General features: G+C 35.6%; 1 long non-coding RNA gene across 1 annotated transcript; it reads right to left on the bottom strand.

Annotated features, from left to right (window-relative positions):
- Nucleotides 1-8,717: 8,717 nt before the first annotated feature.
- On the bottom strand, nucleotides 8,718-21,906 carry LOC126892559 (uncharacterized). The gene is made up of 2 exons (XR_007700903.1): nucleotides 21,660-21,906; nucleotides 8,718-8,848 (listed from the first exon to the last, which is right to left on the bottom strand). It is a non-coding gene; the product is annotated as an uncharacterized LOC126892559 (long non-coding RNA).
- Between the last annotated feature and the right edge of the window lie 327 nt (nucleotides 21,907-22,233).

Below are 22,233 nucleotides of genomic sequence, written 5' to 3'. Positions count from 1 at the left end.
AACTGACTCCCTGGTTTTTTCAAATTCATTAGTGTTTGACTCTATGTTAGATGATTAAATTTTTTAAAAGCAGGGATAATTTCTGCATTAACATTTGCGCCATCATCATCATCATCATCTTGTGGCACATAATTTGGATCTGCAATTGAATCATCATCATCCTCGGATAAAAATGAACTTGTGTTATCATTACTTCTGACTAACAAGTCAGCTTTTTTCTGATAGGTAGCAGAATAGCTTTTTGCTAAACAATTTCCATTTAATTGAGTCAAAACTATCCCGAGTTCATTGTTAAAGCATAAAGAGTCTAAAAATTGATTTAAGATTTTAAGTAAAAATACATAATTTACAAGCAAAATTTGTATTTGAATTTTTGGAATTGTAGAAAAAATAATGAGAAAAATATTTGGTTGATAAATATACATAAAGATAAGGCACTGTCTAGACAACTGGGGCGGTTGGGTTGATTTAACCATATAAGACAGCCATTCTGCGGTTTTTCCCTTACACATGAGCCGAACTGTGAACTATTAATTGTATTTAGTTTAGGTTATAAGAATGATTAATGTTACGAATATAAAAATAATTTTCTTGTTTTTACGCTGCTGATACTCTCTTTAACATTGAGCATTTGAATTTATAAGAAATATTTTTATAACGTCCATTTTGCTGTTTTTTGCAAATAGTTTTAATGATGCAGTTATTATAAAACCAAATCTATATAAAAAAAAATAGTTCCCATTTCGATACTTCCTAACATCCAATAAGAAAGACCTTTTTCAGAAATAAACGAACTAAAAGTAATAATAAATATAAGCTTTACCAACTTTTTGCTTTAGTAGAGTGTCTATAGGAGTGTCTGGTATAGATATATTAATCCCAACTGACTCCCTGGTTTTTTCAAATTCATTAGTGTTTGACTCTATGTTAGATGATTTACTTTGTTCAAAAGCAGGAACAATTTCTGCATTAACATTTGCGCCAGCATCATCATCATCATCTTGTGGCACATAATTTGGATCTGCAATTGAATCAGCATCATCCTCGGATAAAAATGAACTTCTGTTATCATTACTTCTGACTAACAAGTCAGCTGATTCTGACAGGTAGCAGAATAGCTTTTTGCTAAACAATTGCCATTTAATTGGGTCAAAACTATCCTAAGTTCCTTGTTAAAGCATAAAGAGTCTAAAAATTGATTTACGATCTAAAGTAACAATACATAATTTACAGGCAAAATTTGTATTTGAATTTTTGGAATTGTAGAAAAAATAATGAGAAAAATATTTGGTTTACTGAACCGAACTGTGAACTATTTATTGTATTTAATTTAGGTTATAAGTTGTAAGCATGATTAATGTTACGAATATAAAATAATTTTCTTTGTTTTTCATGCTGCTGATACTCTCTTTAACATTGAGCATTTGAATTTATAATAAATATTTTTATAACGTCCATTTTGCTGTTTTTTGCAAATAGTTTTAATGATGCAGTTATTATAAAAGCAAATCTATATATAAAAAAAAATAGTTCCCATTTCGACACTTCCTAACATCGAATAAGAAAGCTAGCTTCTAGAGTTAAACGAATTAAAAGTAATAATAAATATAAGCTTTACCAACATTTTTGCTTTAGTAGAGTGCCTATCGGAGTGTCTGGTATAGATATATTAATCCCAACTGACTCCCTGGTTTTTTCAAATTCATTAGTGTTTGACTCTATGTTAGATGATTTACTTTGTTCAAAAGCACGAACAATTTCTGCATTAACATTTGCGCCATCATCATCATCATCATCTTGTGGCACATAATTTGGATCTGCAATTGAATCATCATCATCCTCGGATAAAAATTAACTTATGTTATCATTACTTCTGACTAACAAGTCAGCTTAATTCTGATAGGTAGCAGAATAGCTTTTTGCTAAACAATTTCCATTTCATTGAGTCAAAACTATCCCAGTTCCTTGTTAAAGCATAAAGAGTCTAAAAATTGATTTACGATTTAAAGTAAAAATACATAATTTACAAGCAAAATTTGTAGTTGAATTTTGGGAATTGTAGAAAAAATAATGCGAAAAATATTTGTTTGATAAATATGCAATAAGATAAGGCACTATCTAGACAACTGGGGCGGTTGGGTTGATTTAATCATATAAGACAACCAACCCTTCTGCGGTTTTTCCCTTACACATGAGCCGAACTGTGAACTATTAATTGTATTTAGTTTAGGTTATAAGTTGTAAGGATGATTAATGTTCGAATATAAAAATAATTTTCTTGTTTTTTATGCTGCTGATACTCTCTTTAACTTTGAGCATTTGAATTTATAATAAATATTTTTATAACGTCCATTTCGCTGTTTTTTGCAAATAGTTTTAATGATGCAGTTATTCTAAGGGCAAATCTATATAAAAAAAATAGTTCCCATTTCGATAGTTCCTAACATCCAATAAGAAAGCTAGCTTCCAGAAATAAACGAATTAAAAGTAATAATAAACATAAACTTTACCAACATTTTTGCTTTAGTAGAGTGCCTATCGGAGTGTCTGGTATAGATATATTAATCCCAACTGACTCCCTGGTTTTTTCAAATTCATTAGTGTTTGACTCTATGTTAGATGATTTACTTTGTTCAAAAGCAGGAACAATTTCTGCATTAACATTTGCGCCAGCATCATCATCATCTTGTGGCACATAATTTGGATCTACAATTGAATCATCATCATCCTCGGATAAAAATGAACTTGTGTTATCATTACTTCTTACTAACAAGTCAGCTGATTCTGACAGGTAGCAGAATAGCTTTTTGCTAAACAATTTCCATTTAATTGAGTCAAAACTATCCCGAGTTGCTTGTTAAAGCATAAAGAGTCTAAAAATTGATTTACGATCTAAAGTAACAATACATAATTTACAGGCAAAATTTGTATTTAAATTTTTGGAATTGTAGAAAAAATAATGAGAAAAATATTTGGTTTACTGAACCGAACTATGAACTATTTATTGTATTTAATTTAGGTTATAAGTTGTAAGGATGATTAATGTTACGAATATAAAATAATTTTCTTGTTTTTCATGCTGCTGATACTCTCTTTAACATTGAGCATTTGAATTTATAATAAATATTTTTATAACGTCCATTTTGCTGTTTTTTGCAAATAGTTTTAATGATGCAGTTATTATAAAAGCAAATCTATATAAAAAAAATAGTTCCCATTTCGACACTTCCTAACATCGAATAAGAAAGCTAGCTTCCAGAAATAAATGTTAAAAGTAATAATAAATATAAACTTTACCAGCATTTTTGCTGTAGTAGAGTGCCTATCGGAGTGTCTGGTATACATATATTAATCCCAACTGACTCCCTGGTTTTTTCAAATTCATTAGTGTTTGACTCTATGTTAGATGATTAAATTTTTTAAAAGCAGGGATAATTTCTGCATTAACATTTGCGCGATCATCATCATCATCATCTTGTGGCACATAATTTGGATCTGCAATTGAATCATCATCATCCTCGGATAAAAATGAACTTGTGTTATCATTACTTCTGACTAACAAGTCAGCTTTTTTCTGATAGGTAGCAGAATAGCTTTTTGCTAAACAATTTCCATTTAATTGAGTCAAAACTATCCCGAGTTCATTGTTAAAGCATAAAGAGTCTAAAAATTGATTTAAGATTTTAAGTAAAAATACATAATTTACAAGCAAAATTTGTATTTGAATTTTTGGAATTGTAGAAAAAATAATGAGAAAAATATTTGGTTGATAAATATACATAAAGATAAGGCACTGTCTAGACAACTGGGGCGGTTGGGTTGATTTAACCATATAAGACAGCCATTCTGCGGTTTTTCCCTTACACATGAGCCGAACTGTGAACTATTAATTGTATTTAGTTTAGGTTATAAGGATGATTAATGTTACGAATATAAAAATAATTTTCTTGTTTTTACGCTGCTGATACTCTCTTTAACATTGAGCATTTGAATTTATAAGAAATATTTTTATAACGTCCATTTTGCTGTTTTTTGCAAATAGTTTTAATGATGCAGTTATTATAAAACCAAATCTATATAAAAAAAAATAGTTCCCATTTCGATACTTCCTAACATCCAATAAGAAAGACCTTTTTCAGAAATAAACGAACTAAAAGTAATAATAAATATAAGCTTTACCAACTTTTTGCTTTAGTAGAGTGTCTATAGGAGTGTCTGGTATAGATATATTAATCCCAACTGACTCCCTGGTTTTTTCAAATTCATTAGTGTTTGACTCTATGTTAGATGATTTACTTTGTTCAAAAGCAGGAACAATTTCTGCATTAACATTTGCGCCAGCATCATCATCATCATCTTGTGGCACATAATTTGGATCTACAATTGAATCATCATCATCCTCGGATAAAAATGAACTTGTGTTATCATTACTTCTTACTAACAAGTCAGCTGATTCTGACAGGTAGCAGAATAGCTTTTTGCTAAACAATTTCCATTTAATTGAGTCAAAACTATCCCGAGTTGCTTGTTAAAGCATAAAGAGTCTAAAAATTGATTTACGATCTAAAGTAACAATACATAATTTACAGGCAAAATTTGTATTTGAATTTTTGGAATTGTAGAAAAAATAATGAGAAAAATATTTGGTTTACTGAACCGAACTATGAACTATTTATTGTATTTAATTTAGGTTATAAGTTGTAAGGATGATTAATGTTACGAATATAAAATAATTTTCTTGTTTTTCATGCTGCTGATACTCTCTTTAACATTGAGCATTTGAATTTATAATAAATATTTTTATAACGTCCATTTTGCTGTTTTTTGCAAATAGTTTTAATGATGCAGTTATTATAAAAGCAAATCTATATAAAAAAAATAGTTCCCATTTCGACACTTCCTAACATCGAATAAGAAAGCTAGCTTCCAGAAATAAATGTTAAAAGTAATAATAAATATAAACTTTACCAGCATTTTTGCTGTAGTAGAGTGCCTATCGGAGTGTCTGGTATACATATATTAATCCCAACTGACTCCCTGGTTTTTTCAAATTCATTAGTGTTTGACTCTATGTTAGATGATTAAATTTTTTAAAAGCAGGGATAATTTCTGCATTAACATTTGCGCCATCATCATCATCATCATCTTGTGGCACATAATTTGGATCTGCAATTGAATCATCATCATCCTCGGATAAAAATGAACTTGTGTTATCATTACTTCTGACTAACAAGTCAGCTTTTTTCTGATAGGTAGCAGAATAGCTTTTTGCTAAACAATTTCCATTTAATTGAGTCAAAACTATCCCGAGTTCATTGTTAAAGCATAAAGAGTCTAAAAATTGATTTAAGATTTTAAGTAAAAATACATAATTTACAAGCAAAATTTGTATTTGAATTTTTGGAATTGTAGAAAAAATAATGAGAAAAATATTTGGTTGATAAATATACATAAAGATAAGGCACTGTCTAGACAACTGGGGCGGTTGGGTTGATTTAACCATATAAGACAGCCATTCTGCGGTTTTTCCCTTACACATGAGCCGAACTGTGAACTATTAATTGTATTTAGTTTAGGTTATAAGGATGATTAATGTTACGAATATAAAAATAATTTTCTTGTTTTTACGCTGCTGAGACTCTCTTTAACATTGAGCATTTGAATTTATAAGAAATATTTTTATAACGTCCATTTTGCTGTTTTTTGCAAATAGTTTTAATGATGCAGTTATTATAAAACCAAATCTATATAAAAAAAAATAGTTCCCATTTCGATACTTCCTAACATCCAATAAGAAAGACCTTTTTCAGAAATAAACGAACTAAAAGTAATAATAAATATAAGCTTTACCAACTTTTTGCTTTAGTAGAGTGTCTATAGGAGTGTCTGGTATAGATATATTAATCCCAACTGACTCCCTGGTTTTTTCAAATTCATTAGTGTTTGACTCTATGTTAGATGATTTACTTTGTTCAAAAGCAGGAACAATTTCTGCATTAACATTTGCGCCAGCATCATCATCATCATCTTGTGGCACATAATTTGGATCTGCAATTGAATCAGCATCATCCTCGGATAAAAATGAACTTCTGTTATCATTACTTCTGACTAACAAGTCAGCTGATTCTGACAGGTAGCAGAATAGCTTTTTGCTAAACAATTGCCATTTAATTGGGTCAAAACTATCCTAAGTTCCTTGTTAAAGCATAAAGAGTCTAAAAATTGATTTACGATCTAAAGTAACAATACATAATTTACAGGCAAAATTTGTATTTGAATTTTTGGAATTGTAGAAAAAATAATGAGAAAAATATTTGGTTTACTGAACCGAACTGTGAACTATTTATTGTATTTAATTTAGGTTATAAGTTGTAAGCATGATTAATGTTACGAATATAAAATAATTTTCTTTGTTTTTCATGCTGCTGATACTCTCTTTAACATTGAGCATTTGAATTTATAATAAATATTTTTATAACGTCCATTTTGCTGTTTTTTGCAAATAGTTTTAATGATGCAGTTATTATAAAAGCAAATCTATATATAAAAAAAAATAGTTCCCATTTCGACACTTCCTAACATCGAATAAGAAAGCTAGCTTCTAGAGTTAAACGAATTAAAAGTAATAATAAATATAAGCTTTACCAACATTTTTGCTTTAGTAGAGTGCCTATCGGAGTGTCTGGTATAGATATATTAATCCCAACTGACTCCCTGGTTTTTTCAAATTCATTAGTGTTTGACTCTATGTTAGATGATTTACTTTGTTCAAAAGCACGAACAATTTCTGCATTAACATTTGCGCCATCATCATCATCATCATCTTGTGGCACATAATTTGGATCTGCAATTGAATCATCATCATCCTCGGATAAAAATTAACTTATGTTATCATTACTTCTGACTAACAAGTCAGCTTAATTCTGATAGGTAGCAGCATAGCTTTTTGCTAAACAATTTCCATTTCATTGAGTCAAAACTATCCCAGTTCCTTGTTAAAGCATAAAGAGTCTAAAAATTGATTTACGATTTAAAGTAAAAATACATAATTTACAAGCAAAATTTGTATTTGAATTTTGGGAATTGTAGAAAAAATAATGCGAAAAATATTTGTTTGATAAATATGCAATAAGATAAGGCACTGTCTAGACAACTGGGGCGGTTGGGTTGATTTAATCATATAAGACAACCAACCCTTCTGCGGTTTTTCCCTTACACATGAGCCGAACTGTGAACTATTAATTGTATTTAGTTTAGGTTATAAGTTGTAAGGATGATTAATGTTCGAATATAAAAATAATTTTCTTGTTTTTTATGCTGCTGATACTCTCTTTAACTTTGAGCATTTGAATTTATAATAAATATTTTTATAACGTCCATTTTGCTGTTTTTTGCAAATAGTTTTAATGATGCAGTTATTCTAAAGGCAAATCTATATAAAAAAAATAGTTCCCATTTCGATAGTTCCTAACATCCAATAAGAAAGCTAGCTTCCAGAAATAAACGAATTAAAAGTAATAATAAACATAAACTTTACCAACATTTTTGCTTTAGTAGAGTGCCTATCGGAGTGTCTGTTATAGATATATTAATCCCAACTGACTCGCTGGTTTTTTCAAATTCATTTCAACAATTTCTGCATTAACATTTGCGCCAGCATCATCATCATCTTGTGGCACATAATTTGGATCTACAATTGAATCATCATCATCCTCGGATAAAAATGAACTTGTGTTATCATTACTTTTGACTAACAAGTCAACTGATTCTGACAGGTAGCAGAATAGCTTTTTGCTAAACAATTGCCATTTAATTGGGTCAAAACTATCCTAAGTTCCTTGTTAAAGCATAAAGAGTCTAAAAATTGATTTAAGATTTTAAGTAAAAATACATAATTTACAAGCAAAATTTGTATTTGAATTTTTGGAATTGTAGAAAAAATAATGAGAAAAATATTTGGTTGATAAATATACATAAAGATAAGGCACTGTCTAGACAACTGGGGCGGTTGGGTTGATTTAACCATATAAGACAGCCATTCTGCGGTTGTTCTGCTCTTACACATGAGCCGAACTGTGAACTATTAATTGTATTTAGTTTAGGTTATAAGTTGTAAGGATGATTAATGTTACAAATATAAAAATAATTTTCTTGTTTTTATGCTGCTGATACTCTCTTTAACATTGAGCATTTGAATTTATAAGAAATATTTCGTGGTCCATTTCTTAGTCTCGTTTTTTGTTGTTTATTGTCTCATCGTCTGTTGTGAGGTCGTCTTTTTCGGTTTTTTCTATTTTCTTCTTCAATTTTTTCTTTTTTGGTCTCTCCGGTTCCCTGAATTTTCCTCCGCCGTCACTCAGAGTCACCAATCCTCCTGTTGTTTTCTTGTTTCTGCCTTCATTTTCTGACTCCAACCCCTGGCAAAGGTTCAGATTCACTTTACGTGAATCTGCATAAGGGTGGAAAGGGACAGAACGCTAAGCTCACTGCATCAACTAAACTAGCTTTTGCCTCGGTTTTTGCTTTTAGAATTTGAGGGTTTGGCTCGCTACTGTGCTTACATTCACAGTTTGGTCTGAAAAGACCTGCTTACCAAACTTACTCTTACTCTATAAGCTTACTGCTCTCTCTGCTGCACGTCTGCTTCCGTCGGTGACCGGCACCGAACTACTTACTAGTGAAACTACTACTACTACTACTATAGAGACCTTCGTCACTCACTCACTCACACTCGCCGATCATCCCACCCCCTAGGAACATGTGTGTACCGCTGCTAGTCAACGGGACCCACATGTCCGAAAATCAGACCGGTCACGCTCCAAAAGAGCAAGTCATTTTGGATCGGTACCTATCTGACCCCCAGGCTTTTCCTCCACCCCTCCCCAACGTGTGACATACGCGGGGAGGCTATGATCTTTGCGTCGGGTGATTTGGGAAAGAGAAACACCCTTCGCTTTAGCATGGTTGTGGTTAGGCCACCTCACTGTAGGGGTAGCTGTGTAGCTTTTCTCCCTATTTACTTTACTGATTCTACTTTGGTATTGACATGAGTTTGGACTGAAGTCCCTAAGAGTGTGTCTCCTCGCGGAGGGACATCAACCTAGATTGATGTCACTCCGCGGGGAAACCGTGTAGTGAGCTCGGTCATTCAGCTGCCGATTTGGCAAAATAAATTTTGTTCTCCTCGGCAGCTGAGCACCCGATGAGTCTGGCCATCGAGCCCATGGTTATCGCCCATGGTCTCGATGCTCAGAGTTTCGCGATGGTTAGGTCTCTCATTCGACCTGCCTTAAGGGCCTGAAGCCTAAGTGGCTTGTACAAGGTGACCTGATGGGTCCCTTGTACCCTTTATGTTGAGTATGAGCCGAGTGGGTACGGTCAGTGTTCACTAATCTTCAAAGTATACTTAATGTTAACTTGATTGCGACAATAAAGGGTGTTTTGTTAGTTTTATATATTTTTTTGTGGGTTAGTGTATTTTATGTATTTTTTTGGTGAGCACGATCTGGCGTCCAATCATCTAACATCGATTGGGCCCCAGAGCATGATCTTTTTTTTTTTTTTTTTTTTTTTTTTTCTACCTTTATTGCGCGGTGTGGTTTGACTACTCTGTAACTATCTCAGACATCACGTTCTTCTGCTGGGACCAGTCTATATCCCAAAAGTTGTTGTTTAGGCCGTCTATGTACCGTTCTAACGTTTTCGTCATAATCTGTTAATTCCCTTAGCCACCTGTTGGGGTGATTTCTCACATTGGTGAAGATGTCATACGCTTTTTCGTCCATGGTCCTTAGGATTTTTTTCTGGTCTGTGTCCCGGTATATGTACCGCAGTGGTACATATCTGGGCACGTTTAGGGCTTCTCTGATTATATAGTTTTGGCAGACTTGTACTTTCTTCCTGTTGGACTTGCACGTGTGTCCCCAGGCTGCTGATGCGTATGTTAGGGTTGGCAGAATTATGCTATTGGCTGTTCTGAGTTTTGTCTTGATGTTTAATTTGCTTCTCCTCCCTATTATTGGGGCTAGTTGCTTCCTTAGTGCTTTTGCTTTATTTACCGTTAGCTTTATGTGTTGTGTGAATGTTAATTTTCTATCTAACGTTACGCCTAGGTATTTAGCTTCGTTTTCCCATTCTATTTGGTTATTATCCAAGCTTAATTCTGTGTTCGGTGTTCCCCATCTTTTACGGAACATGACGGCCTGAGTTTTATCTGGATTTAGTGCAATCTTCCATTTTATGCACCATCGTAATAGTCGGTTTAGTTCTCCTTGTACATGTCTTGCTGCCAGGTCTGGGTCTCTGCTGCATGCTGCTATAGCAGTGTCGTCTGCGTATAGGCTTAGGATCGTTCTATTGCTTTTAGGTGTATCTGCGGTGTATATGGTGTACAGGTAAGGCGACAGCACGGCTCCCTGCGGCACACCCGCCTCCAGGGTCCCGACCCCAGACAGGGTTTCCCCTATCCGAACTCTGAACCTCCTGTTGGCCAAGTATGAAGCCAGAAGACATGTCATTGCCCCACTGTATCCATAATCGTTCATTTTGTAGATTAGGCCCTCGTGCCAGACTCTGTCAAATGCCTTACTGACATCGAGAAATGCAACTGCTGTGTACATTTTCTCGTTGAAGCCTTTCGTGATGTACTCTGTCAGTCTTAGTACTTGGAGTTCGCAAGAATGTTCTGATCTAAATCCGAATTGCGCTTCGGGGAGTATTCCTAGCCTTTCGGTTTCCTCTTGGAGTCTTTTGAGTATTACTCTTTCAGCTATTTTGCTTATCGATGATAGCAGGCTTATTGGCCTGTAGTTTTGAGGAAAGCTCCCGTTTTTCCCCGGTTTTCCGATCATTATTACGTGAGCTTCTTTCCATCTATCTGGAAAGTATCTTAGTCTCAGTACTGCGTTGATGATATTTGTGATGTACACTATTAATTTGGTCGGTAAGTTTTTAATTGCCCTATTTGTGATGTTGTCTGGGCCTGGTGCTTTTTTCGCCTTAGCCCTTTTGATTATATTTCTTATTTCTTCTGGGGTGGTGTGTTCAAGGCCTATTCTGCCTTTTCTTCTTTTTATTCTTCTTGCACTATTTTCGACTTCTGCGGTGAAGTCTAGGTCTTCCCTTTGATGGAAATTTTTCTCACAATTCTTTTCTAGTGTATCTTTCATGGCTTCTGCTTTGTCTTCGTCTGTATATACGATTCCTGTTTCTCCGTGTAGAGGTGGAATCGGTTTTCTATCGTTTCTAAGTACTGCTGATACTTTCCAGAATGCAGATTTATTCGGATTTAAGCTTTGGATATATTGGTCCCAGCATTCGCTTCGGTGCTCTTGTAACTGTTTTTTGACCTCCCTGTCTAATTCATTTGCAATTCTTTTATCTTCTCTGTTTCGAGTTCGTTGTGCTCTTCTTCTTCTTCTGTTCTTTTCTCTTATCAATTCTTTTAATTCGATTGATATTTCTCTGAATCTTCCTCTTTGTGTAGCTATGTTTTCGGTTCTTGTGCTGACTTCCATTGCATTTTGTATTGTTTGTTCTAGTTTTATTATGCTTTCTTCCAGTTCATTTATGTTATTTATTGTTGGTATTGCACCAATGTTCTCACTCATCACTCTTCTGAAGTTTTGCCAGTTTATTGTCTTCTTTTTACGTGGTTCTACTTGGTTCAAATCTATTGCCCCAAGTGTCATAACTATTACGTTATGTGTGGAGTCTCCCTCGTTTGCCGTTATTATCTCGTGTTGTAATCCCACCTGGTGAAGAATTGCAATGTCTATGAATGTTGGGATATTATCTCCCTGAAAGCATGTTGGGTCTGTAGGTCCAGTTACAATAGTGTTATGTTTGTTTTCGAGATAGTTACAGAGCCGTCTGCCATTACAGTTGGTTAGTCTGTCGAACCAGTTGGGCGACCTCGCGTTTAAGTCACCGATAATCACAGTGGGCTCGTCTGAGTCCAGGATGAGATCAAGATCCTCTCCCAGTACTGGATCCAGCGGCCTCACATACACCGAAGCAATTTTCAGTGTATGGTTGGCCGCAGTGATCCGCACCAAGGTAGCCTCCATGGTGACCAGGCCATCTGGTGTTGGAATATGTTGGTGTTGTATTCCTTTTTTCACCATAATGGCCGTGCCACCAGATCTCCCTGTCCGGTCAGTTCTATAGATGTCATAGCCCGGGAACTTGGTTTTCACTTTTTCGGTGAGTTTAGTTTCTTGCAGTGCCATGACATCTATATCGAGTCTGTTGGAAAACTCGTCTAGTGTGTTTAGTTTCGAACGAAGCCCGCCCGAGTTCCATGACCCAATTTTAAGTTCGTCCAACTGGTTGTTCAACATTACGCGGTGTTGTTAAATTGTTTCATCACATCGAAAGCTGCAACCATTTTTTGCATCATGTTGGCGAAGTTCTGCATAGCTGCATTCATTTCGCACAACATTGCATTTTGGTCTAGGGGAGCGCTTGTGCTGGGAACGTTACCTTTTGCCGCATTGGCATAGCTAACGTTAGGTCTAGTAGGTGCACTAGGTGCACCTTTGCTCTTTGGTGGTGTTGGAGCTTTGGACCTTTTTTGGGGTGCTTTTTTGCATCCCCTGTAGCTTGCTGTGTGAGCTTCGCCACAGTTAGCGCATTTCGCTGCGGTTTCCCGGTCTTTCTCGCAATCAGATGTTTTATGATTTTCACCACATTTCACACAACGCGCCTCGCAATGACATGCCCTAGAGCCGTGATAGAAGTTCTGGCAATTAAAGCATTGCAGAACGTCTTTCTTAATTCTGAACTCGTCTTCTATTGTTACCTTCATGTAGGAGAGGTTACTGATTTGGGCCATTTTCTTTTCGTCTTCTTCACCGATGGTTACGATGTATAGAGGTAGCTCTTTTTTATCCGGTTTCTTTGAAATCATCCGTTCGATTTTTCGAACTTCGATTCCTTCTTTTTCGATCTCTGCACCTAAAGCTTTCAGGTTTAATCCTGTGTTTAGGCCTCTGATGATCTTTCTCTTTGCCCTGTTTGTTTCAGCGTCGATCGGGTATGCAATGAATTCCACTTTTGGTGTGTGGTCTTCAAGGAGTTTTAACATCCCGAGGTAACCTTCTCTGTCGTTTGTTTGGATAACTATAGACCTGCCTGACTTCGCGAATTTATTCACGGAGCCAATGCCATTCGTCGCTGCTTTACTTAAAATCCGTTGGCTTTCACCAACAGATTTTAAGATAATGGCTGGTGGTTTTGTTTTTCTTGTGGAGGTCTTAGTCTCTGCCACTGCATTACTTGTTGAAGCCTTGCTGGCTTCTACTGCTGTTTTCTTCTTGTTTTTTCTGTTTTGTCTTTCTTGAAGATTATCCTTTGCTTTTTGTTCTTCATCATCAGAGAGCTGATGGATAATCACTTGAGCTACTTCAGCAGGCTTGGTGTTTTTAACAGTGGCAGGCTGAGTTCGTCGTTTTTTTCTGTTATTTGACTCATGATCCTTTTCGGCATCGCTTGCCTCTGAAAGGATCTCGGACATGTCATTATTACGCGCGTTCTGCGAGATCTGGCTGGTTGTCTTTTTGTTTTTCCTCTTACGATATTTAGGAAACTCATAGACACCGTCATTTCCAGATTCAGTACCTTCTTCCGTTTCCATAACAACTTCTATGGGTACTTCATCTGAGGGAGTTGGGGTTTGGCCTTGCTTTTCAGCAGTTAGTCTCATCAGCTGATCGACTAACTCCTGGTTTCTTAGATCTTTTTGCTCGATCGTGGCCCTCAGCTGTTTTAGCTCGGCCATCATCTCAGCTGTTTCTTTACCATGTCTCTCTCTTTCCCTCTGTCTTATGGTTTCCGAGTTCTGGAGATTCATGATGAGCTCCTCGATCTTCGCATTCGTAGATGCTATATCGTGGGTGGGTTCAGGGGAAGCTTTTGGTCCTTGCGTAAGACTCATTAACCTTGAGACTAGCCCTCGGTTTTCCTCGTCTTTCTGAGCGTTAATGGCATTGAACTTTTGTAGCTCTGCCATTAATCGATCAATTTGCTGGCCATAGGCTTGTTGGTCTTGCTTTCTGGCAATTTCGGACTGATGCAGCCGAGCGATCATTTCATCGATCGATCGTTGCATCGCATCTAAATCTTTGGCTTTTTTCAGCTCAGGATTTTGGGTAGGGCTTGAGGGGTTACGAGGCCTTTTATTTGCCTGTTTTTCCTCGGGGCGTCGGTTGCAGCTATTCGAAGTGTCGAATTCTACACGGGCTTGGGGTTTTTCTGAGACCTGAGGGGTTTCAGAGTCGCGGGTTTCATTTTCTGAAGAAACCTGAGGGGTTTCTTCGAGGTCTTCGTATGCTACTCTGACCTCTTCATCGGAGAACTTATTATCAGGCATTATTTCGTCTTCAGAACTAGAGTACTCTTCCTCCATCTCCGACTTGGGGGGAAGAGGCTCTAGGGGCGGATTCGTCACCAGAAGCATCGTCGTCAGACGACTCATGCTCTGATTTCGAGAGGAATTCGGGTTGGGTGGGTTCAACATCATTTTGAGCGGAATTGCTCGGTGAAAGCTCTGTGCTTTCAGAAGACGACATTATTTCACTTAGAAGACTCTGTTTTTTTCGGTTGGATGAACCGCTGTTCATCCAATTTCTGGGTGCCGTCCCAGGGACCTACACGGCTGTTCACGCCCTAACTTGCGCTAGGGAGGGTTCCACTTGCGTTTTCTCAGCTATCAGGCCCAGGTGTCCGGGTCTGTCCGATGTGAAATACAAAAATATCCACACCTTACATTGTCCTTCCTACGGAGGCACAGATAGCTCCCGACAGGCACAAGGCCCGCTCGCTTCTTCACTGGCTAGTCCTGGATTGTGACCTCCCAGAGAACTCAATGAAAGATGAAATTCCCTCGGTTAATCACATCCAAAGATGTCGCTTTTGCCTCTCGGTTTTTGCCTAAGCGCGTGGATTTCTCTTCCCGCTTACCGTGTCTTACTCACGGTGATCTGAAAAGATCAGCAAGGTCGAGTCGTCCCCACTACTTCGGCTTCTCCTCGGTACTACAGCTCCGTACGCGTCTGCACTGTTCAGCGTCTCTCGCTGAACTACCTACTGATACTGATCACTCTAGAGACCTTCGTTAGAGATTCGCCACCTTTTATAGTTTTGAATCGCTAACGAAACAAAGGATTATGAAGGCGGAGCCTAAGCCGTGAACAAATGCGTGCCATTGGTGACAAAAGCATAAAGAGTCGAAAAATTGATTTACGATTTAAAGTAACAATACATAATTTACAAGCAAAATTTGTATTTGAATTTTTGGAATTGTAGAAAAAATAATGAGAAAAATATTTGGTTGATAAATATACAATAAAATAAGGCACTCTCTAGACAACTGGGGGCGGTTGGGTTGATTTAACCATATAAGACAACCCTTCTGCGGTTTTTCCCTTACACATGAGCCGAACTGTGAACTATTTATTGTATTTAGGTTAGGTTATAAGTTGTAAAGATGATTAATGTTACGAATATAAAAATAATTTTCTTATTTTTTATGCTGCTGATACTCTCTTTAACATTGAGCATTTGAATTTATAATAAATATTTTTATAACGACCATTTTGCTGTTTTTTGCAAATAGTTTTAATGATGCAGTTATTCTAAAGGCAAATCTATATAAAAAAAAATAGTTCCCATTTCGATAGTTCCTAACATCCAATAAGAAAGCTAGCTTGCAGAAATAAACGAATTAAAAGTAATAATAAACATAAACTTTACCAACATTTTTGCTTTAGTAGAGTGGCTATCGGACTGTCTGGTATAGATATATTAATCCCAACTGACTCACTGGTTTTTTCAAATTCATTAGTGTTTGACTCTATGTTAGATGATTTACTTTGTTCAAAAGCAGGAACAATTTCTGCATTAACATTTGCGCCAGCATCATCATCATCTTGTGGCACATAATTTGGATCTGCAATTGAATCATCATCATCCTCGGATAAATATGACCTTCTGTTATCATTACTTCTGACTAACAAGTCAGCTGATTCTGACAGGTAGCAGAATAGCTTTTTGCTAAACAATTTCCATTTAATTAGGTCAAAACTATCCTGAGTTCCTTGTTAAAGCATAAAGAGTCTAAAAATTGATTTACGATTTAAAGTAAAAATACATAATTTACAAGCAAAATTTGTATTTGAATTTTGGGAATTGTAGAAAAAATAATGCGAAAAATATTTGTTTGATAAATATGCAATAAGATAAGGCACTGTCTAGACAACTGGGGCGGTTGGGTTGATTTAATCATATAAGACAACCAACCTTTCTGCGGTTTTTCCCTTACACATGAGCCGAACTGTGAACTATTAATTGTATTTAGTTTAGGTTATAAGCTGTAAGGATGATTAATGTTCGAATATAAAAATAATTTTCTTGTTTTTTATGCTGCTGATACTCTCTTTAACTTTGAGCATTTGAATTTATAATAAATATTTTTATAACGTCCATTTCGCTGTTTTTTGCAAATAGTTTTAATGATGCAGTTATTCTAAGGGCAAATCTATATAAAAAAAATAGTTCCCATTTCGATAGTTTCTAACATCCAATAAGAAAGCTAGCTTCCAGAAATAAACGAATTAAAAGTAATAATAAACATAAACTTTACCAACATTTTTGCTTTAGTAGAGTGCCTATCGGAGTGTCTGGTATAGATATATTAATCCCAACTGACTCCCTGGTTTTTTCAAATTCATTAGTGTTTGACTCTATGTTAGATGATTTACTTTGTTCAAAAGCAGGAACAATTTCTGCATTAACATTTGCGCCAGCATCATCATCATCTTGTGGCACATAATTTGGATCTACAATTGAATAATCATCATCCTCGAATAAAAATGACCTTGTGTTATCATTACTTCTGACTAACAAGTCAGCTGATTCTGACAGGTAGCAGAATAGCTTTTTGCTAAACAATTTCCATTTAATTGAGTCAAAACTATCCCGTGTTGCTTGTTAAAGCATAAAGAGTCTAAAAATTGATTTACGATCTAAAGTAACAATACATAATTTACAGGCAAAATTTGTATTTGAATTTTTGGAATTGTAGAAAAAATAATGAGAAAAATATTTGGTTTACTGAACCGAACTATGAACTATTTATTGTATTTAATTTAGGTTATAAGTTGTAAGGATGATTAATGTTACGAATATAAAATAATTTTCTTGTTTTTCATGCTGCTGATACTCTCTTTAACACTGAGCATTTGAATTTATAATAAATATTTTTATAACGTCCATTTTGCTGTTTTTTGCAAATAGTTTTAATGATGCAGTTATTATAAAAGCAAATCTATATAAAAAAAATAGTTCCCATTTCGACACTTCCTAACATCGAATAAGAAAGCTAGCTTCCAGAAATAAATGTTAAAAGTAATAATAAATATAAACTTTACCAGCATTTTTGCTGTAGTAGAGTGCTTATCGGAGTGTCTGGTATACATATATTAATCCCAACTGACTCCCTGGTTTTTTCAAATTCATTAGTGTTTGACTCTATGTTAGATGATTAAATTTTTTAAAAGCAGGGATAATTTCTGCATTAACATTTGCGCCATCATCATCATCATCATCATCTTGTAGCACATAATTTGGATCTGCAATTGAATCATCATCATCCTCGGATAAAAATGAACTTGTGTTATCATTACTTCTGACTAACAAGTCAGCTTTTTTCTGATAGGTAGCAGAATAGCTTTTTGCTAAACAATTTCCATTTAATTGAGTCAAAACTATCCCGAGTTCCTTGTTAAAGCATAAAGAGTCTAAAAATTGATTTAAGATTTTAAGTAAAAATACATAATTTACAAGCAAAATTTGTATTTGAATTTTTGGAATTGTAGAAAAAATAATGAGAAAAATATTTGGTTGATAAATATACATAAAGATAAGGCACTGTCTAGACAACTGGGGCGGTTGGGTTGATTTAACCATATAAGACAGCCATTCTGCGGTTTTTCTGCTCTTACACATGAGCCGAACTGTGAACTATTAATTGTATTTAGTTTAGGTTATAAGGATGATTAATGTTACGAATATAAAAATAATTTTCTTGTTTTTACGCTGCTGATACTCTCTTTAACATTGAGCATTTGAATTTATAAGAAATATTTTTATAACGTCCATTTTGCTGTTTTTTGCAAATAGTTTTAATGATGCAGTTATTATAAAACCAAATCTATATATAAAAAAAAAATAGTTCCCATTTCGATACTTCCTAACATCCAATAAGAAAGATCTTTTTCAGAAATAAACGAACTAAAAGTAATAATAAATATAAGCTTTACCAACCTTTTTGCTTTAGTAGAGTGTCTATAGGAGTGTCTGGTATAGATATATTAATCCCAACTGACTCCCTGGTTTTTTCAAATTCATTAGTGTTTGACTCTATGTTAGATGATTTACTTTGTTCAAAAGCAGGAACAATTTCTGCATTAACATTTGCGCCAGCATCATCATCATCATCTTGTGGCACATAATTTGGATCTGCAATTGAATCAGCATCATCCTCGGATAAAAATGAACTTCTGTTATCATTACTTCTGACTAACAAGTCAGCTGATTCTGACAGGTAGCAGAATAGCTTTTTGCTAAACAATTGCCATTTAATTGGGTCAAAACTATCCTAAGTTCCTTGGTAAAGCATAAAGAGTCTAAAAATTTATTTACGATCTAAAGTAACAATACATAATTTACAGGCAAAATTTGTATTTGAATTTTTGGAATTGTAGAAAAAATAATAAGAAAAATATTTGGTTTACTGAACCGAACTGTGAACTATTTATTGTATTTAATTTAGGTTATAAGTTGTAAGGATGATTAATGTTACGAATATAAAATAATTTTCTTTGTTTTTCATGCTGCTGATACTCTCTTTAACATTGAGCATTTGAATTTATAATAAATATTTTTATAACGTCCATTTTGCTGTTTTTTGCAAATAGTTTTAATGATGCAGTTATTATAAAAGCAAATCTATATAAAAAAAAATAGTTCCCATTTCGACACTTCCTAACATCGAATAAGAAAGCTAGCTTCTAGAGTTAAACGAATTAAAAGTAAGAATAAATATAAGCTTTACCAACATTTTTGCTTTAGTAGAGTGCCTATCGGAGTGTCTGGTATAGATATATTAATCCCAACTGACTCCCTGGTTTTTTCAAATTCATTAGTGTTTGACTCTATGTTAGATGATTTACTTTGTTCAAAAGCACGAACAATTTCTGCATTAACATTTGCGCATCTTGTGGCACATAATTTGGATCTGCAATTGAATCATCAACATCCTCGGATAAAAATTAACTTATGTTATCATTACTTCTGACTAACAAGTCAGCTTTTTTCTGATAGGTAGCAGAATAGCTTTTTGCTAGACAATTTCCATTTCATTGAGTCAAAACTATCCCGAGTTCCTTGTTAAAGCATAAAGAGTCTAAAAATCGATTTACGATTTAAAGTAAAAATACATAATTTACAAGCAAAATTTGTATTTGAATTTTGGGAATTGTAGAAAAAATAATGCGAAAAATATTTGTTTGATAAACATGCAATAAGATAAGGCACTGTCTAGACAACTGGGGTGGTTGGGTTGATTTAATCATATAAGACAACCAACCCTTCTGCGGTTTTTCCCTTACACATGAGCCGAACTGTGAACTATTAATTGTATTTAGTTTAGGTTATAAGTTGTAAGGATGATTAATGTTCGAATATAAAAATAATTTTCTTGTTTTTTATGCTGCTGATACTCTCTTTAACTTTGAGCATTTGAATTTATAATAAATATTTTTATAACGTCCATTTTGCTGTTTTTTGCAAATAGTTTTAATGATGCAGTTATTCTAAAGGCAAATCTATATAAAAAAAATAGTTCCCATTTCGATAGTTCCTAACATCCAATAAGAAAGCTAGCTTCCAGAAATAAACGAATTAAAAGTAATAATAAACATAAACTTTACCAACATTTTCGCTTTAGTAGAGTGCCTATCGGAGTGTCTGGTATAGATATATTAATCCCAACTGACTCCCTGGTTTTTTCAAATTCATTTCAACAATTTCTGCATTAACATTTGCGCCAGCATCATCATCATCTTGTGGCACATAATTTGGATCTACAATTGAATCATCATCATCCTCGGATAAAAATGAACTTGTGTTATCATTACTTTTGACTAACAAGTCAACTGATTCTGACAGGTAGCAGAATAGCTTTTTGCTAAACAATTGCCATTTAATTGGGTCAAAACTATCCTAAGTTCCTTGTTAAAGCATAAAGAGTCTAAAAATTGATTTAAGATTTTAAGTAAAAATACATAATTTACAAGCAAAATTTGTATTTGAATTTTTGGAATTGTAGAAAAAATAATGAGAAAAATATTTGGTTGATAAATATACATAAAGATAAGGCACTGTCTAGACAACTGGGGCGGTTGGGTTGATTTAACCATATAAGACAGCCATTCTGCGGTTTTTCTGCTCTTACACATGAGCCGAACTGTGAACTATTAATTGTATTTAGTTTAGGTTATAAGTTGTAAGGATGATTAATGTTACAAATATAAAAATAATTTTCTTGTTTTTATGCTGCTGATACTCTCTTTAACATTGAGCATTTGAATTTATAAGAAATATTTCGTGGTCCATTTCTTCGTCTCGTTTTTTGTTGTTTATTGCCTCATCGTCTGTTGTGAGGTCGTCTTTTTCGGTTTTTTCTATTTTCTTCTTCAATTTTTTCTTTTTTGGTCTCTCCGGTTCCCTGAATTTTCCTCCGCCGTCACTCAGAGTCACCAATCCTCCTGTTGTTTTCTTGTTTCTGCCTTCATTGTCTGACTCCAACCCCTGGAAAAGGTTCAGATTCACTTTACGTGAATCTGCATAAGGGTGGAAAGGGACAGACAGTGACTTTGCACTGTCAGACATGTCGTCAGGGAGGGAATCGTCGCTTAAATGAACCTTTTTTGCCGCCGTCTGGCCCGTTGCCAGCACGGTTTTAGGGTAGACAGCCCTAGACAGTCCGCGGTTGTTCACGTACCCAGACAGAACTGGGTACGGGGATCCTCTTGATGTTCTTAACCTACTCGCCAAGGGGCCGTGTCTGCAGCCGTGTAGATTCTAAAAAGCTACACCCTGCAGTGTCTACCCTTACGGAGCACAGTAGGTGTCCCGAACAGGTTCACCGAGAGCCCGTTTTTGGATTTTCTGTTTTCTAGCTAATTGCTACAGCGTCTCAGGAGTCGATTTAAAAAACAACTCGCTAAGCTCACTGCATCAACTAAACTAGCTTTTGCCTCGGTTTTTGCTTTTAGAATTTGAGGGTTTGGCTCGCTACTGTGCTTACATTCACAGTTTGGTCTGAAAAGACCTGCTTACCAAACTTACTCTTACTCTATAAGCTTACTGCTCTCTCTGCTGCACGTCTGCTTCCGTCGGTGACCGGCACCGAACTACTTACTAGTGAAACTACTACTACTACTACTATAGAGACCTTCGTCTCACTCACTCACTCACACTCGCCGATCATCCCACCCCCTAGGAACATGTGTGTACCGCTGCTAATCAGCGGGACCCACATGTCCGAAAATCAGACCGGTCACGCCCCAAAAGAGCGAGTCATTTTGGATCGGTACCTATCTGACCCCCAGGTTTTTCCTCCACCCCTCCCCAACGTGTGACATACGCGGGGAGGCTATGATCTTTGCGTCGGGTGATTTGGGAAAAAGAAACACCCTTCGCTTTAGCATGGTTGTGGTTAGGCCACCTCACTGTAGGGGTAGCTGTGTAGCTTTTCTCCCTATTTACATTACTGATTCTACTTTGGTATTGACATGAATTTGGACTGAAGTCCCTAAGAGTGTGTTTCCTCGCGGAGGGACATCAACCTAGATTGATGTCACTCCGCGGGGAAACCGTGTAGTGAATTCGGTCACCCAGCTGCCGATTTGGCAAAATAAATTTTGTTCTCCTCGGCAGCTGGGCACCCGAATGAGTCTGGCCACCGAGCCCATGGCCGTCGCCCATGGTCTCGATGCTCAGAGTTTCGCGATGGTTAGGTCTCTCATTCGACCTGCCTTAAGGGCCTGAAGCCTAAGTGGCTTGTACAAGGTGACCTGAGGGGTCCCTTGTACCCTTAATGTTGAGTATGAGCCGAGTGGGTACGGTCAGTGTTCACTAATCTTCAAAGTATACTTAGTATTAACATGG

This window comes from Diabrotica virgifera, chromosome 9 (genome assembly GCF_917563875.1).
Source record: "Diabrotica virgifera virgifera chromosome 9, PGI_DIABVI_V3a".
Lineage (NCBI taxonomy): Eukaryota > Metazoa > Arthropoda > Insecta > Coleoptera > Chrysomelidae > Diabrotica > Diabrotica virgifera.
This window is presented reverse-complemented; position numbering and strand designations above follow the sequence as displayed.